Below are 17,790 nucleotides of genomic sequence, written 5' to 3'. Positions count from 1 at the left end.
GTGGATTAGCTACAGTTTAGTCCTGAGGCATATGACACACCTGTGCATTGCCACAAACAGTTTAGAAATAAAACCCATTCGTGACCTGCAGCAAGGCCTTCGAACCTGAATGTTCTCTTTCTGGTATTTAACACCTGGGCCAAAGCTGAGAGCACACACCTCCTTGAATTTTGCATCCTGGGCCCCTCACTTGCTTCATCCTAATTCCAGTTTTGTTTAACACGTCTCCAAATAGTTCATAGGAATGTAAGTGGAGTTTAGATCGTTTTGATGGAGGGGTGTTTTTAGGAGGATGATCTGAGTGGCTAAATCCATGTTGGTGGGATAACAATTCTGGTGAATTTAAATCATGTCGATGAGGTAGACAGAATCCCTGGCAGCTGCGCTATGAATATTGTCCCGAGAAGCGCTGCTATTAGAATCTGATACCACAGCTGTGAGCGTGAGCTGGAAGGCTCCCAAAAGGCTTTCTAAGGGCTCTGCCTCTACTGAGTGCTTTTTGTTCTTAGTGCTCTAAACTCAATGGTTGAGCTTTGAGTAGAGTATTGAGAGGTTCTTGTGATTACTTGTATGCCATTGTTAGTACTGGCCTGTCAGCACCTTGAAGGGCAGAGCATTTTCTGTTTGTTCTGAAAATTACTCAATAATAAATCCTTAATTATATAGCAGTATGGCTTTTTGAAATGTTGAGTGATGCACTGCTGTTGTTTTATGTTGCTTTCATGCTAAATCTTATGGTGTGTATGGCCTTCAATCAATAAATGCAAATAATGTAATGGAATCCCACTTGAGTCTGCCATTAGTTATCTCACAGATTGCAGGGCTGGTGATATGGACCAACATTCAAGACAGCTAGAAAAAAATATCCACTAAAGTTTCTTTATTTGGAGGGGATTTATGATCTGTAGAGACACATGAATCATGTATGTATACACACATCCACTTTCATGTACCTAGGTCTATAATCACTCATACATATTTACATAAAACCACATGTGTGGATAAATATACATAAACGTGCAAATATATATTATAGATATGGACACATATGCATATATATGTATCTATAGATACAGGTACACACACCTCAAATATATATGTGTACTGTATACGAATCTTTTGGTTGCAAGTAGCAGGAAACTTGACCCAAATAGACCTAAACCATAAAAGGAATTTATTTGTTCTCAAAGTTTTGGTTTCTTCCATCTTTCCTCCAGATCCTAAAGCTAGTCCTCTTCATATTTATGAAATGGCTGCCCAAACCTTCCACATTAGCAGGAAGAGCATGACTTTTTAGACAGTTTCTATGAAAGAGTGAGAAGCTTCTTTCTCAGAAACCCTAACATACATTTTCTCATGTCTCATTGGGTTTCAAGCCCAGCTCTGATCTAATCCCAGTAACTAATGAGATGAGATGTGAAAATGGCCTTAAATTAATCCCTGGAGCTTGTGGGTTATTGGGTGGGGTGCAGTGTCAGCATGTCCAGAAGCACAGAGTCTGCAGAGGGGAGAGGCAGATACCCAAAGGAAAGTCAGATTCGGTTACTAAGAGAATCCTGAGAGTTGACTGCATTCTAGATGGCCCGGATTAAGAAAGGCCTCAGCTGCTGGCTTCCACACATACATCACAGTTGTCAGAATCTTCACAGTCGAAGATTTCTTTGATAACTGATTTACTTTCTGGACTTCATGTTTTGACAGATTCTATCTGCTAAGAAACTGAGAGCATTGTTATAACTAACTCATTGTTGCATTTTCATGCATGAGAAACTGGTATTATTACCACAATGAGTTTACATAATTCAGCCTAAAGCAATAAAATGGATGTTTTAGATAGCCTGGGAGACCTGATAGGAAGTAAATATACAATTGCAATTAGAAATACTGAAATATTAAAAATAGCTTGATGCGTCTCAGGAGTCCAGGGCCTTGTTTGGGGTCACTTTTGTAAAATATACATCCTTAGGTCAGGGTTTGAGCAGATATTTCTTGGTAAAGGTAGAAAATCAAGGTGAATAATTCTCTGCACACACGACTGAGGGTAGAATTGCCCTTTGGTGTGCCTCACCCGACCTGGCCCTCCTTCATTTCCTGTTTCACTTCCTTTTTCCTCTAGTGATAGGATATCACCAAGAGGCTCCCCTGCTGGAAAAGAGTATTTGGAAGTCACCAAACTTCTTCCTCTGGCTTTTTTGGTTTAAAGCATAGTCATTATTCGGTATTCAGAGAGTGTATTTATCAGCCAGTCCCCGATCTCAGTGATTTAGCAAAGTAAACATTTATTTCTCATTCACACCACAGTGCAAAGTGGGCTGCTTGTGGGGTAGGTACTGGGGTCTGCTCTACGCGTTGATATAGGGAACCAGGCCTCTTCTATCTAAGGAGTTCCTAGGACATCGGAGTTCTCCAGTGGCACCTTTAAATCCGATCTGTGGATGAAGGGCAATGATGACATATGGACAAAACACGGATGATTGTGTGGGCAGCTTTCAGTGATCTAGCTTGGAAATGGTGCATATTCTTTCTGCCCACATTCCATTAACTGCAAAAGAGGTGACACATGTGGTCTAATTGTGTGCCCAGATGGAAAAGGAACCAGGATTTGGCTAACCTATGGCCATCTTTGCTGCAGATAGAAAAATGCTTATTTAGAACCTTACTTTTCTCCTGACACAGGTACACAGGAACATTGTGAATGCCAGGAGTTTTGAATCTTGGCATTTCAAATTGGGAGGATCAAAGTCTTGACTGATGGAGCTGAATCCCTATTGAGTAACAGCTTGTATTGCAGTTAACAAAGAGTTTCTGCGAGATATATTTTTACCCCAGAGGGCACTGCATTTATAGTCTCTGTGCACTCCAGGACTTCTAGAGAGAGCACACTAGTAGCCAAACCCATAATGCAAGTAACATATCCATTTCCCTCCAGCTTGGAATGTGGTGGCTGTCCTGAATAGCAGGATTTGGTGTGCTGTTCTGAGGCAGCACCCTGGGAAGGTGGCAGGATCTCAAAGGGATTACTGTGTGGTTTTGAAAGGGAGTTGAACCTAAGGGCTCAGATTTATACCCTTAAAGTATTCCCATGCCTCAAAAGCAGAGAGTCAGTGGACTGGAAGGGACAATGGCAGGTGTGGAGACTGGATAGTGGACATGTTGGCATTAACCAGTAGGGACCAAAATTGGGAGGTGAGAGAATGGGGCCACTAGGCATTAAAAAAAATTTTGCTCTTCACAAGACTTTAATTATCTTGTATGGCCCTAAAATGGAGTGGAGGGGACTCAGTGACAAATTAAATTACCAGCCAGTTTTGCTACATGAGGCCATGAAATCAGACTTCTTCTTTTTTTTTTTTTTTTTTTTTTGCGGTACGCGGGCCTCTCACTGTTGTGGCCTCTCCCGTTGCGGAGCACAGGCTCCGGACGCGCAGGCTCAGCGGCCATGGCTCACGGGCCCAGCCGCTCCGTGGCATGTGGGATCTTCCCGGACCGGGGCACGAACCCGTGTCCCCTGCATTGGCAGGCGCACTCTCAACCACTGTGCCACCAGGGAAGCCCCAGACTTCTTTTTGTATAAAGAAAACACAGAAATAATTTTTTTTTCTTACTTAAGATGGGGGCTGCGAATTCATAGGTCTTACAGTCAGAAGGGCTTTAATGCAGGAGTGTTAGTGGAATGAGCTCTCTGTAAGGTGAGAATACAGAGAGATTGTGGGCAGCAACGGAAGCTACTAGAGAGAGTGTTGGGAGAGCTAGGGTTCCTTTGGGCCCCTCAAGACCCTTTTGGGGGCCCACACTTATACTAAGACAAGATTTGCCTTTTTCACTCTCATCTTTCTTTCCTCTATGAGTGTACAGTAGAGTTCTCCAGAGGCAATGAATCGAATGAGAAGTAGATATAAACATCCAGCTGTCTTCTCTTAAGCCAGGCATAAAAGAGATTTGCAAAAATGCAAAACACTCTACTCACTAAATATTCTTTGTTTATGATTATATGATTACTTTTCATAAAATATTTATGCTCACATGCTTTTTATTGCTGTTTTAAATGAAGTCATAAGTAAATATTCTTAAAATTTCAGTTTTAACTTCAAATAGAGTAAATAGTGATAAATACAACCTACTTTTTAAAAAGCTCTTTAGGGGTTTCAATTCTTTTTAAGAATGTAAAGAGGTCCTGACACCAAAATTCTTGAGAGTGCTAGACTGGAGAATTCCATCAGAGCTGAGAAAAATTAAATTCGGCCATTTGTGGTCTAATAATTTCAGAGAATGTGGAGAACTGAGAAAGTATAGTTTTTCTTTCTAGAGAAAAATCATTAGAAGAGCAGTTAGCTAGGGGTTATGGTGTAGATGGCCATTGGTGGGATAACTAAATTTTAATAACACTTTATCCAGCAATTTGTAAACCTAAAAAATTACAATACTGCCATCTAGTGTTCCATAATGAAAATATTTTAATATTTATTTATTTTTCATTCAACATATGATTGCTTCACAACTGAAAGACTATAAGGACTTTAATTTAATACCATGCCCTGTACTTTTTAAAAAATCTTTATTGGAGTATAATTGCTTTACAATGGTGTGTTAGTTTCTCCTTTACAACAAAGTGAATCAGTTATACCTATACATTAGTCTCCATATCTCTTCCCTCTTGCATCTCTCTCCCTCCCACCCTCCCTATTCCACCCATCTAGGCAGTCACAAAGCACCGAGCTGATCTCCCTGTGCTATGCGGCTGCTTCCCACTAGCTATCTATTTTACATTTGGTAGTGTATATATGACCATGCCACTCTCTCACTTTGTCCCAGCTTACCTTCCCCCTCCCCATGTTCTCTAGTCCATTCTCTAGTAGGTCTGCGTCTTTGTTCCCGTCTTGCCCCTAGGTTCTCCATGACCATTTATTTTTTTTAGATTCCATATATATGTGTTAGCATACGGTATTTGTTTTTCTCTTTCTGACTTACCTCACTCTGTATGACAGTCTCTAGGTCCATCCACCTCACTACAAACAACTCAGTTTCGTTCCTTTTTATGGCTGAGTAATATTCCATTGTATATATGTGCCACATCTTCTTTATCCATTCATCTGTTGGGGGACACTTAGGTTGCTTCCATGTCCTGGCTATTGTAAATAGAGCTGCAATGAAGATTTTGGTACATGACTCCTTTTGAATTATGGTTTTCTCAGGATATATGCCCAGTAGTGGGATTGCTGGGTTGTATGGTAGTTCTATTTTTAGTTTTTTAAGGAACGTCCATACTGTTCTCCTAGTGGCTGTATCAATTTATATTCCCACCAACAGTGCAAGAGGGTTTCCTTTTCTCCACACCCTCTCCAGCATTTATTGTTTGTAGATTTTTTGATGATGGCCATTCTGAGCAGTGTGAGATGATATTTCATTGTAGTTTTGATTTGCATTTCTCTAATGATTAATGATGGTGAGCATTCTTTCATGTGTGTGTTGGCAATCTGTATACCTTCCTTGGAGAAATTTCTATTTAGGTCTTCTGCCCATTTTTGGATTGGGTTGTTTGTTTTTTTAATATTGAGCTGCATAAGCTGCTTGTAAATTTTGGAGATTAATCCTTTGTCAGTTGCTTCATTTGCAAATATTTTTTCCCATTCTGAGGGTTGTGTTTTAGTCTTGTTTATGGTTTCCTTTGCTGTGCAAAAGTTTAAATTTCATTAGGTCCCATTTGTTTATTTTTGTTTTTATTTCCATTTCTCTAGGAGGTGGGTCAAAAAGGATCTTGCTGTGACTTATGTCATAGAGTGTTCTGCCTATGTTTTCCTCTAAGAGTTTTATAGTGTCTGGCCTTACATTTAGGTCTTTAATCCATTTTGAGTTTATTTTTGTGTATGGTGTTAGGGAGTGTTCTAATTTCATTCTTTTACATGTAGCTGTCTAGTTTTCCCAGCACCACTTATTGAAGAGGCTGTCTTTTCTCCACTGTATATTCTTACCACCTTTATCAAAAATAAGGTGACCATATGTGCATGGGTTTACCTCTGGGCTTTCTATCCTGTTCCACTGATCTATATTTCTGTTTCTGTGCCAGTACCATACTGTCTTGATTACTGTAGCACTGTAGTATCGTCTGAAGTCAGGTAGCCTGACTTCTCCTGCTCCGTTTTTCTTTGTCAAGATTGCTTTCGCTATTCGGGGTCTTTTGTGTTTCCATACAGATTATGAAATTTTTGGTTCTAGTTCTGTGAAAAATGCCAGTGGTAGTCTGACAGGGATTGCACTGAATCTGTAGGTTGCTTTGGGTTGTAGAGTCACTTTCACAATGTTGATTCTTCCAATCCAAGAACATGGTATATCTCTCCATCTATTTGTATAATCTTTTTTTTTGTGTGTGTGTGTGTTACGTGGGCCTCTCACTGCTGTGGCCTCTCGTGTTGTGGAGCACAGGCTCCAGACGGGCAGGCTCAGTGGCCATGGGTCACGGGTCCAGCTGCTCTGCGGCATGTGGGATCTTCCCGGACCAGGGCACGAACCCACGTCACCTGCATCGGCAGGCTGACTCTCAACCACTGCGCCATCAGGGAAGCCCTATTTGTATCATCTTTAATTTCTTTAATCAGTGTCATAATTTTCTGCACACAGGTCTTCTGTCTCCTTGGGTAGGTTTATTCCTAGATATTTTATTCTTTTTGTTGCAATGGTAAATGGGAGTGTTTTCTTAACTTCACTTTCAGATTTTTCATCATTAGTGTTTAGGAATGCAAGAGATTTCTGTGCATTAATTTTGTATCCTGCTACTTTACCAAATTCATTGATTAGCTCTAGTAGGTTTCTGGTAGCATCTTTAGGATTCTCTGTGTATAGTATCATGTCATCTGCAAACAGTGACAGCTTTACTTTGTTTTTTTCCAATTTGGATTCCTGTTATTTCTTTTTCTTCTCTGATTGCTCTGGCCAAAACTATGTTGAATAATAGTGGTGAGAGTGTGCAACCTTGTCTTATTCCTGATCTTAGAGGAAATGGTTTCAGTTTTTCACCATTGAGCATGATGTTGGCTGTGGGTTTGTCATATATGGCCTTTATTATGATGAGGAAAGTTCCCTCTATGCCTACTTTCTGAAGGGACTTTATCATAAATCGGTGTTGAATTTTGTTGAAAGCTTTTTCTGCATCTATTGAGATGATCATATGGTTTTTATCCTTGAATTTGTTAATATGGTGTATCACGTTGATTGATTTGCGTATATTGAAGAATCCTTGCATTCCTGGGATAAACCCCACTTGATCATAGTGTATGATCCTTTTAATGTGCTGTTGGATTCTGTTTGCTAGTATTTTGTGGAGGACTTTTGCATCTATGTTCATCAGTGAAATTGGCCTGTAGTTTTCTTTCTTTGGGACATCTTTGTCTGGTTTTGGTATCAGAGTGATGGTGGCCTCGTAGAATGAGTTTGGGAGTGTTCCTCCCTCTGTTATATTTTGGAAGAGTTTGAGAAGGATAGGTGTTAGTTATTCTCTAGATGTTTGATAGAATTCGCCTCTGAAGCCATCTGGTCCTGGGATTTTGTTTGTTGGAAGATTTTTTATCACAGTTTTAATTTCAATGCTTGTGATTGGTCTGTTCATATCTTCTATTTCTTCCTGGTTCAGCCTCAGAAGCTGTGCATTTCTAAGAATTTGTCCATTTCTTCCAGGTTGTCCATTTTATTGGCATAGAGTTGCTTGTAGTAATCTCTCATGATCCTTTCTATTTCCGGAGTGTCAGTTGTTACTTCTCCTTTTTCATTTCTATTTCTATTGATTTGAGTCTTCTCCCTTTTTTTCTCCATAAGTCTGGCTAATGGTTTATCAATTTTGCTTATCTTCTCAAAGAACTAGTTTTTAGTTTTATTGATCTTTGTTATCATTTCCTTCATTTCTTTTTCATTTATTTCTGATCTGATCTTTATGATTTCTTTCCTTCTGCTAACTTTGTGGTTTTTTTGTTCTTCTTTCTCTAATTGCTTTAGGTGTAAGGTTAGGTTGTTTATTTGATATGTTTCTTGTCTCTTAAGGTAGGATTTTATTGCTATAAACTTCCTTCTTAGAACTGCTTTTGCTGCATCCCATATGTTTTGGGTGGTCGTGTTTTCATTGTCATTTGTTTCTAGGTGTTTTTTGATTTCCTCTTTGATTTCTTCAGTGACCTCTTGGTTATTAAGCAGTGTGTTGTTTAGACTCCATGTGTTTGTATTTCTTACAGATTTTTTCCTGTAATTGATATCTAGACTCATAGCGTTGTGGTCAGAAAAGATACTTGATATGATTTCAGTTTTCTTAAATTTACCAATGCTTGATTTGTGACCCAAGATATGATCTATCCTGGAGAATGTTCCATGAGCACTTGCGAAGAATGTGTATTCTGTTGCTTTTGGATGGAATGTCCTATAAATATCAATTAAGTCCATCTTATTTAATGTATCATTTAAAGCTTGTGTTTCCTTATTTATTTTCAGTTTGGATGATCTGTCCATTGGTGACATTGGGGTGTTAAAGTCCCCTACTATGATTGTGTTACTGTCGATTTCCCCTTTTATGGCTGTTAGCATTTGCCTTATGTATTGAGGTACTCCTATGTTGGGTGCATAAACATTTACAATCGTTATATCTTCTTCCTGGATTGATCCCTTGATCATTATGTAGTGTCCTTCTTTGTCTCTTCTAATAGTCTTTATTTTAAAGTCTATTTTGTCTGATATGAAATTGCTACTCCAGCTTTTTTTTGATTTCCATTTGCATGGAGTATCTTTTTCCATCCCCTCACTTTCAGTCTGTATGTGTCCCTAGGTCTGAAGTGGGTCTCTTGTAGACAGCATATATGTTGGTCTTGTTTTTGTATCCATTCAGCCAATCTATGTCTTGTTTGGAGCATTTATTCCATTTACATTTAAGGTAATTATTGATCTGTATGTTCCTATTACCATTTTCTTAATTGTTTTGGGTTTGTTATTGGAGGTCTTTTCCTTCTCTTGTGTTTCCTGCCTAGAGAAGTTCCTTTAGCATTTGTTGTAAAGCTGGTTTGGTGGTGCTGAATTCTCTCAGCTTTTGCTTGTCTGTAAAGATTTTAATCTTTCTGTCAAATCTGAATGAGATCCTTGCTGGGTAGAGTAATCTTGGTTGTAGGTTTTTCTCCTTCATCACTTTAAATATGTCCTGCCTTCTGGCTTGCAGAATTTCTGCTGAAAGATCAGCTGTTAACCTTATGGGGATTCCCTGATGTGTTATTTGTTGTTTTTCCCTTGCTGCTTTTAGTATTTGTTCTTTGTGTTTAATTTTTGATAGTTTGATTAATATGTGTCTTGGCATGTTTCTCCCTGGATTTATCCTGTAAGGGACTCTCTGTGTTTCCTGGACCTGATTAACTATTTCCTTTCCCATATTAGGGAAATTTTCAATTATAACCTCTTCAAATATTTTCTCAGTCCCTTTCTTTTTCTCTTCTTCTGGGACCCCTATAATTTGAATGTTGGTGCGCTTAATGTTGTCCCAGAGGTCTCTGAGACTGTCCTCATTATTTTGATTCTTTTTTCTTTATTTTGCTCTGCAACAGTTATTTCCACTATTTTATCTTCCAGGTCACTTATCCGTTCTTCTGCCTCAGTTATTCTGCTATTGATCCCTTCTAGAGAATTTTTAATTTCATTTATTGTGTTGTTCATCACTGTTTGTTTGCTCTTTAGTTCTTCTAGGTCCTTGTTAGACGTTTCTTGTATTTTCTCCATTCTTTTTCCAAGATTTTGGATCATTCTTACTGTCATTTTCTGAATTCTTTTTCAGGTGGACTGCCTATTTCCTCTTCATTTGTTAGGTCTGGTGGGTTTTTATCTTGCTCCTTCATCTGCTGTGTGTTTCTCTGTCTTCTCATTTTGCTTAACTTACTGTGTTTGGGGTCTCCTTTTCATAGGCTGCAGGTTCGTAGTTCCTGTTGTTTTTGGTGTTTGTCACCAGTGGCTAAGCTTGGTTCAGTGGGTTGTGTAGGCTTCCTGGTGGAGGGGAGTAGTGCCTGTGTTCTGGTGGATGAGGCTGGATCTTGTCTTTCTGGTGGGCAGGTCCACGTCTGGTGGTGTGTTTTTGGGTGTCTGTGGCCTTATGATTTTAGGCAGCCTCTGTGCTTATGGGTGGGGCTGTGTTCCTGTCTTGCTAGTTGTTTGGCATGGGGTGTGCAGCACTGTAGCTTGCTGGTCATTGAGTGGAGCTGGGTCTTGGCTTTGAGATGGAGATCTCTGGGAGATTTTTGCCGTTTGATATTATGTGGAGCTGGGAGGTCTCTTGCGGACCAGTGTCCTGAACTTTGCTCTCCCACCTCAGTGGTACAGCCCGGATGCCTGGCTGGAGCACCAACAGCCCGTCCTCCATACGGCTCAGAAGAAAAGGAAGGAAAAAAAGAAAGAAAGAAAGAGGAAGATAAAGTAAAATAAAGTAAAATCAAATAAAGTTATTAAAATAAAAAATAATTATTAAGAAAAAATTGTTTTTAAGTAATAAACAAAGAAAAAAATCAGACAGAACCTTAGGACAAATGGTAAAAACAAAGCTATACAGACAAAATCACACACAGAAACATACACATACACACTCACAAAAAGGGAAAAAGGGGAAAAATATATATATATCATTGCTCCCAAAGTCCACCTCCTCAATTTGGGATGATTCGTTGTCTATTCAGGAATTTCACAGACGCAGGGTACATCAAGTTGATTGCGGAGATTTAATCTGCTGCTTCTGAGGCTGCTGGGACAGATTTCCCTTTCTCTTCATTGTTCGCACAGCTCCCGGGGTTCAGTTTGGGATTTGGCCCCGCCTCTGCATGTAGGTTGCCTGAGGGCGTCTGTTCTTCGCTCAGGCAGGACGGGGTTAAAGGAGCCGCTGATTCAGGGCCTCCGGCTCACTCAGGCCGGGGCGGGGGGCGGGGCATGGAGGGCGGCGGGGCGGGGCATGGAGGGCGGCGGGGCGGGGCTGCGGCAGCAGACGCCGCCATGACGTTGCAGCCGCCATGACATTGCAGCAGCCTGAGGCGCGCTGTGCGTTCTCCCGGGGAAGTTCTCCCTGGATCCCGGGACCCTGGCAGTGGCGGGCTGCACAGGCACCCCTGAAGGGAGGTGTGGATAGTGACCTGTGCTCGCACACAGACTTCTTGGTGGCAGCGGCAGCAGCAGCAGCCTTAGCGTCTCATGCCCGTCTCTGGTGTCCGCGCTGATAGCCGCGGCTCTCGCCCGTCTCTGGAGCTCCTTTAAGCAGCGCTCTTAATCCCCTCTCCTCGTGCGCCAGGAAACAAAGAGGTAAGAAAAAGTCTCTTGCCTCTTCAGCAGCTCCAGACTTTTTCCCTGACTCCCTCCCGGCTAGCCGTGGTGCACTAACCCCTTCAGGCTGTGTTCACGCGCCAACCCCAGTCCGCTCCCTGCGCTCCGACCGAAGCCTGAGCCTCAGCTCTCAGCCCCGGCCCACCCCGGCGGGTGAGCAGAGAGGCCTCTCGGGCTGGTGAGTGCTGGTCGGCCCTGATCCTCTGTGCGGGAATCTCTCCGCTTTGCCGTCTGCACCCTGTTGCTGTGCTCTCCTCTGTGACTCTGAAGCTTCTCCCCTCTGCCACCTGCAGTCTCCACCAGTGAAGGGTCTTCCTAGTGTGTGGAATCCTTTCCTCCTTCACAGCTCCCTCCCACTGGTACAGGTCCCGTCCCTATTCTTTTGTCTCTGTTTTTTCTTTTGCCCACCCAGGGACGTGGGGAGTTTCTTGCCTTTTGGGAAGTCTGAGGTCTTCTGCCAGCGTTCAGTAGGTGTTCTGTAGGAGTTGATCCACGTGTAGATGTATTTCTGGTGTGTCTGCGGAGGAAGGTGATCTCCGCGTCTTACTCTTCCGCCATCTTGAAGCTCCTCCGCCCTGTATTTTTAATGTTTATTTCACCAAACACATACCCTTTAAATATCTTCCCTCATTTCCTTTGATAGTTAACCTCTTCTTTCTTCTTAGGATTAGGATAACTGGAGAGGGTAGGATTTCAACCTAGTTATACCTCATTCCAATCTTGTGTTCCTGTCATTACACAGTGTAGGATGAATTACTGCTGTCTTAGGGGAACTGAATCAGTAACTCTCCTCACTTTGATTTTTCCTAACTCCTCTTTTCACAGGCATTAAAAAAACAACTTAATTTTGGATCAATTTTAGATGTACAGAAACGTTGCAAAGATAGTACAGAGTATTCCCGTGTACCCCTCTCCCAGCTTCCCCTATTGTCAACATCCTGCATGACTACGGTCCGCAGGCTCTGTGTCTGGCACAGTGGATGAGAAATTCCACATCAAGCATGTGACTGTGAAATTTCAGAAACAGAAGCTTGGGGAGCAGGGAGGGTGGGCTGGGGCACAAAACAGGTGACATATGAAAGAATAGGACTTGGATTGTCATCAGACTTCTCAGTTGCCACACTGGAAGCTAGAAAACCGTAAACCGATGCTTTCAAAATTCTGAATGAAAATTATTTCTACCATAAAATCCCATAGTAGCCAAACTACATATCAAGTGTGACATTAGAATAAAGTTAATTGCAGAACTACAGGTTTCAAAAAACGTGCCTCCCATGCCCATTTTATCAGAAAGTTATTCAAGGATTTGTTTCTCTGAAAAGGGAAAGGAAAAAAGAGGGAGAAAGCCCAGGAGACTGGTGAGGGAAGTTAAAGACTACATAGCTCTGTGGCTGCCTAAGAAACAAACAGTGCAGAGTGGAGCAAGCAAACAGAGGTGTTTAAACATAGATTCATAGTCCTGTCAGACTGTTTGGGGATAAATTAGTGATAAGAATAGAGGAATTTAAATATAAAATCCAGACAGTTGAACCCTGGAGAAAATGAAAAGTTGCCTGTAAGCATGGCATACTACACAGCTCAGCTTTGAGCCATACACAGTCAAATTCATGTAAATATCGAATATTTATTTAAACAGAAGAGGTAATCCAACCACATCAGGTCGATGGAGGAAGGGGAGAGAGAGAGAGCACACATGCTAGGATCTTCCACCCTTATATCCAGAAGTCAATAGTTATTATCTAAAATTGAAAAACAAATTAAGAGGCACCAATCTCAGCCTATTATTTGACAACAGGGGAATAAATATCAGAAGAAACACTTGAAAATGGTGGCCTCTAGGGAGTGGGGATAAGGAATTGGGAGGAATTGGCCAAGGGAAAGTTCTAGTAGGATTATGTGACTTTTAAAAACAATGTCCATGTGTTTCATTAAAAGGGAAAAGATTAGATGAATGGGTACCCTGCCAAAGCAGGGACCTGGTCTGTCCCCAGGCTGGCCCAACTCTGTTAAAAATCGGGGAGTGTCCGGAGAAGAACAGTATAAATGGTCCCCCTGTACCAAGTGTCTTGGTTTCAAATCAAGGCTGTGGCCAGTCAAGTGGGATGCTTTAATCAGGTTCCCTTCTTGTGTGCATACTCGTTTGCATTCTGAGACTTCGGTCAGGGTGAGAGTTCACTTACTGTTTGCACAGCTGCTGGGCTCGCCTGCCTGAAGGGTGCAGCTCTGTTGCCTGAGTGTTCCGGTTGGCCGTCTTCTGAAAGCATGGATTTTCCTGCAGGATTTGGATGGGGGCAGTCACCTCAGCTTATCAAGTGGAAGGTAGGAGAAGCTTCTTCCCCTTCTCCAGAGCTGGAATGGCTTACTTCTCATGGATTCTGTATGTCTGGGGAAGAAGGTTGGATGAGGGGGCAAAAAGAAGAGAAGCAAAAGGACTGAAGAGCCCATAACTGCATAAATGAAGCTATCCCTTTTCACATAGAAGACACTTGCTTCCCATGTCCCTTTCCTTAGGCACAAGGGTGGTGGTGACGAGGGGCTGAAGACCCCTCTGCGGCTGTAATTTTGGTCCGTTCCACTCATCTGAGACATCTGTGTACACTGGACCAGCTGCTTTCATCACTGGTTTCTTGAACACATTTCCCATAACCTCCCTAAAAATGATAACAATTTCTCCTATTGGTTAGAAAAATATTGACTAAATACCTTCAAGGAGTCCAAGAGACATCACTGAAGGATGTTCTTCAGTTGGGAGAGGTTCCCTGTTCTATTTCAAGGCACCCCCATTTCCTGGGTGGCTGAGAATTAACCGTGAGATGGCAAAGTGCACCCAGAGTGGAGTTGGAGGTCTGAGTTCTGGTCTCCATCCTGCCAGGCATGAGCTTGTGAATCTGGTCTCCTCCTCTAGTCTCAGTTTCTTCCTATGAAAAATAGGAAGATTAGATTAGCTTTTTCCTATATATATTTTCCACCTAAAGAATTAGGGATTGTTAATAGCTATCATGGGAAAATATTTATTTGGTCAAATAAATGTGGAAACCCAGGGATAAATAAAGCTAAGAGAATTTCTGGCAGCATTTTCCTAGAACTGCTGTAGCAAATGACCATAAACTGGGAGGCTTAAACATAGAAATGTATTCTTTCACACTTCAGGGGGCCAGAACTAGCCATCTGAAGATGTCATTAGCTAAGATAATATACTGGAGTAGAGTGGGGCTTTAATCCAATATGACTGGTGTCCATATAAGAAGAGGGAAATTTGGACACAGCAACACATGTGGAGAATGTCATGTGACAATAGAGGCAGAGACTCAAGTGATGCAGCTGTAAACCAAAGAACACCAAGGGCCGATGGCCACTGCCGCAAGCTAGAAGAGGCAAGGAAGGGTTCTAGCAAGAGTCTCAGAGGGCATATGATCCCGCTGAAACCTTGATTTTGGACTTCTAGGCTCTAGAAATGAGAGAGAATAAGTTTCTGTTGTTTAGGCCACCTCTTTTGTGGTACTTTATTATGGCAGCCCTAGAAAACAAATACATCAACAAAAACAAGTAAATTAATAAAAGATATAATTACTGCTTATGGTGAGTGCTAGGGTGATACCAGGTTTTGATTTAGGAGGATCTCTGTGAATTACTGTCATTTAATCTGAAACTTTAAGGACGAGAAGGAGGGAGCCATTTGAAGATGCTGAAGGTTTTTCTAGACAAGAGTGCAGGTTGATCCTGGCATAGTCCATGCTGCTTATGATGCTTATGATTCCCAGCCTCAGTTGCCATTTCCCAGACCTCCAGAAATGAGAATGAGGAATCTCTGCTATGATCATTGCAACAGCTGCCATGTGGAAGACAGCTTCCACGGGGACTATGTATGTTATGACACATATGCTGTGTGATACAAAGCACTTTCAAAAGAATGTCTGGGGATGTACAGGTTAATAGGGATTCCACGTCACTTTTTTTCTCTCTCTGTGGTATCTTCTACATTTGTTCCCAGGTAATTTTCACTTGGTCAGAGTGGGTGACTTGATGAAGCTGGCCTTCTCGTAGTGAAAACAAGAAACAGGACGTTGGCTAGTTTCCTTCTCAGAAGAGAGGTCAGACAGAGCTGAGAGGGGGTTGCAGTGCACAGAATCAGGTTCTAGAAGGTGCACAGCATGGAAACTAGGAAGCTGAGTTCTGGAGCCAGACTCGCTAGACTGGGGGTCCATCTCTACCTTTTTCTAACTCTGTATGACTTTGAGCAATTTACTCAACTTCTCTGTGCCTCCTTGTCGGTAAGATGGGGGTGATTATGGTATCTACTTTATAGTGCTGCTGTGAGGTTTAAGTAAGATGACGTGTGTTAAACGCTTGATGCTCAGTAAGTGCTGAATGCATCGTATTTATATTTAGGTGGGGGAGGGTCACCAATGGGCTACTGAGAATGAATCACTTTAGAACTCCACAGTGAACTTGGCTGAAGCACACAGTCAGTTATACAAGACAACACAGTGGGTTTCAGTTCCCAGCTCCCAGCTCCTGCTCACTCAGCCCTGGGGATAAGATTACTGGTCCTTTCTGAGCTCCTCTCATCACAGGGTCTCCGCATTGCTGTACCTCTTCTGTCTGCACTGGGCTTGCTGCTGCCTTATCGTAAGGTCTTTATTTGTTGTCCCGAACCTGCTATTGTGCTGTTAGCTCTCTAACAACAGCTTTCAGAAGGGAAATTGATCTTCCCTTCTCTTTTTGTCAATGCACAGATGCCTTTTATATGTTTCCTTGGTTTTCTTACCTATCCTTTTGTGCTGGGTTTGAATCCTAGCTCAAGCACTTACTAGCTGAGTGACTTTGGGCAAATAACTTATTTAAGTCTCAGGTTCCTTATTTGTAAAACTAGGAAAACGGTCATGCCCACTCTGTAGGTTTGTTCTGGGGATTAAAGAGGTCAGCATATATGATTGGAGCACAAGAGTGCCTGGGTCAAAATATCCACGAAATAACAATAACAACAACACTCCCGCTACTACTACTAGTAATAATAATAAGGATAATGATGTTATTCTTTCTCCTGGCTGGATTCTCTCCCACTGTCTGTACTGATAGGAGAGCTACATCATCTGCTCCATTTACTGGGAATGGTCCTCTTTCTTCTTTGGACCACAAGTAAGAATATACTCCCTTCTTGCTCATTCTTGTCCTGATCTTCCAGCAGCGCCTGGGAGAGTTACTGTTTAGCTACCCCTTCCACCACTGCGAGGATCACATATGCAGGACGTCAACACGTGGCTTTGTCAAATCAATGTGGCCCGGAATTTAAAAGCTGAAGTCACCTTGTCGCTTTTCGATTTTGAGAATCTTTGCACTTTTGAGCTTCCCTGGCCTTTGAACGTCTACAGAGCCTTTGGAAGTCATGGACACTCAGCAGAACTGAGGATTGACCGTGAATTGTATTTATACAGAAAAAATCTATCTCGGTGATTTGTTATAAAACATCACTATGTATCTTTCTCCAGAGATTTTCAAAACACATTGTCTGTGTAGGTATCTTTGTTTTCAGACATCCTCTCCGGAGCCCGGAGATATAGCTACAATACTCCACCCCCTCCCCACTCCCCTACAGACCCACGTCCACTCCCACACAGAAATAGAGATACTTGGGCTCTGTCACTTTTAATCAAAGGCACTCTCAGGGTCATTTGCAGGTAGAGTGACCAGAGAATGCAGGACAGGCCTTCCGGTCACTGGCCTCCTAATATACTGACTACTTGCTTGCATATTTCACCAGACCCATGGCTCTTCGTTCTTCCTGTGCATGTCTCTTGGGCCTTCATGCTGGCCACTTCCCTGACTGTGGTTTTTAAGAAGAGTTTAATGTAATGTTTATTACATCAGAGTTGGCTGTGTAGTGCCTTTTGGAGGAAAGCGCCATATAAATTTAATAAATAAATAATAAACAAGTGATATAAACAGGAGGAAAATTATGTGTTTTACGTGAGCTGTAAAGAATATTGTAAAACCTGTAAAAATGTATTTGTTAGATGAAGAGGCAGGGAAGAAAAATGCAGATGATCATTATTCGTACAGAAGTGAGTTTCATGCAATATTTTAAAGTACAGAAAAATTCCCATGATTTTTAACCCTTTATGAAACTGACTCTGCCTATGCTTTTGCCTGCAGGGAATGTGAGGCCCAAAACAGCAGGTAGCTCAGTGGCATTTTGTTTACTTCCTCAGTAGGCCACGGAGGGGCTATGAAAATAACATTTAGGACCTGATTCTGTAGCTCTTATGAGCTTGTACCTCCCAGTGATTTCAGAGAGGATCTCTTAAGGGGTGAATGTGCTCTACAAAATCCCGCGAACCATCAGCAAAGTCCAGACTACTCCGTTAAGGCCTCCTGGTGTGATCTGAGTTTGTGGGTTTCATTTTTTTCTTTGTCTTTTACTTTTTAAATTAAATAAAATTTATTTATTTTTTATGCAGCAGGTTCTTATTAGTTATC

At 41.8% G+C, this 17,790-nt stretch overlaps 1 pseudogene across 1 annotated transcript in view; it reads left to right on the top strand.

Annotated features, from left to right (window-relative positions):
• Nucleotides 1-13,575: 13,575 nt before the first annotated feature.
• The window catches only part of LOC309821515 (cytosolic beta-glucosidase-like), a 150,905-nt pseudogene continuing 146,690 nt past the window's right edge, over nt 13,576-17,790 (top strand). The window contains exon 1 of the transcript in view: nt 13,576-13,632. The product of the transcript in view is annotated as a cytosolic beta-glucosidase-like (transcript). The remainder of the gene's footprint in view (nt 13,633-17,790) is intronic.

This window comes from Grampus griseus, assembly GCF_964374135.1.
Source record: "Grampus griseus genome assembly, chromosome: 4".
Classification (NCBI taxonomy): Eukaryota; Metazoa; Chordata; class Mammalia; order Artiodactyla; family Delphinidae; genus Grampus; species Grampus griseus.
This window is presented reverse-complemented; position numbering and strand designations above follow the sequence as displayed.